The sequence below is a fragment of the Arachis hypogaea genome, chromosome 18, assembly GCF_003086295.3.
Source record: "Arachis hypogaea cultivar Tifrunner chromosome 18, arahy.Tifrunner.gnm2.J5K5, whole genome shotgun sequence".
Lineage (NCBI taxonomy): Eukaryota > Viridiplantae > Streptophyta > Magnoliopsida > Fabales > Fabaceae > Arachis > Arachis hypogaea.
Genome location: NC_092053.1, coordinates 109165367 through 109166661, shown reverse-complemented (window position 1 = coordinate 109166661; position 1295 = coordinate 109165367).

Genomic DNA, 1295 nt, shown 5'->3' with positions numbered 1-1295 from the left:
TGTAAGTTATGGTGATTTGTTTGGATGTGTGAATAGTGCACTAGGGTACTCTTCTCCTCTGTTCTCTCTTTCACTTCAGCAACTTTCCGTCACTAATGGAAAGGGTTTGTGCTGAAATGGCTAAGTTTGAAGGTTTTATGAGTTAGACTTGGGCCAATATGGATCCAGTTCCACCGTTTTAGCCCGTTGGCCCAATTTTGGGCCAAAACCATTAACATTAGCGTCTATGAAGCACGGACACTTTGCTGAGTTGCCGTGTCTGCGTGTCAGACACATTTCGGACACGACACTCACCGACACTCATCCGACACGCGTGTCTGCTGTGTCCAAACCGTGTCTCAATAAAAAATAAAAAAATTTTCTCCGGACACACTTGGACACACCTAAATACCATCACGTGTCAGCGTGTCCGGTCTTATTCTTAATATATCTTCTTAAAATAAATTTAGATAGAGTATATATTATTATTTATTAAAACAAAAAATATTTTAAATACTTGATATAATTAAAATAAGACATTAAAAATAATTTAAAAAATTAATTTATATTTTAATATCAATAAAATATTAAAATATCATTACAGTTTATCTAAAAAATATTTTATCTTTTATATATATGCGTGTCCCTGTGTCATGTAAGATTTTAAAATTTGCGTGTCGGCGTGTCCCGTGTCGTGTCGTGTCCCGTGTCCGTGTCAGTGTCCGTGCAACATAGATTAGCGTTTTAATTCATATTCTAATTTTTTTACTTTTTCAAATTATAAATTTTAATTTTCTTAAACTTCTTGGCTCATAATTAATTTATTATTTAATCAATTATTAATTAACTGATGTTTACATTCTACCCACCAAATTAAAAATTTTGCCCTCAAAATATAATTATTTATGAAGAGTTGTGGATAGTCCGTCCTCATATGTGACTCCAATTCCCAGGTATGATCCTTTACTCCGACTCAACTCCAAGCCACCTTCACCAACGGAATTTTCTTTCCACGCAGTTTCTTGATGCTTATATAATCAATTCTAACCAGAGCCACTTGAAACTTAGATTTTTCTTCAACTGAACTGATTCGATGTGAAACCCTGAAATTTATAAATGATTAACTAATAAATTAATTATTATTTAAAACAAAATTGGAAATAATAGGAAATTGAGCAAGAAGTTTAGAATTTCTTACCACAAGGCTTAGATAGAATTGAAGAGGATTTCGAGACAACCACATGGCCATAAATAGCTTGTCAATCGAAGCTTCGGATTGTAAGTTATGGTGATTTGTTTGGGTGTGTGAATAGTGT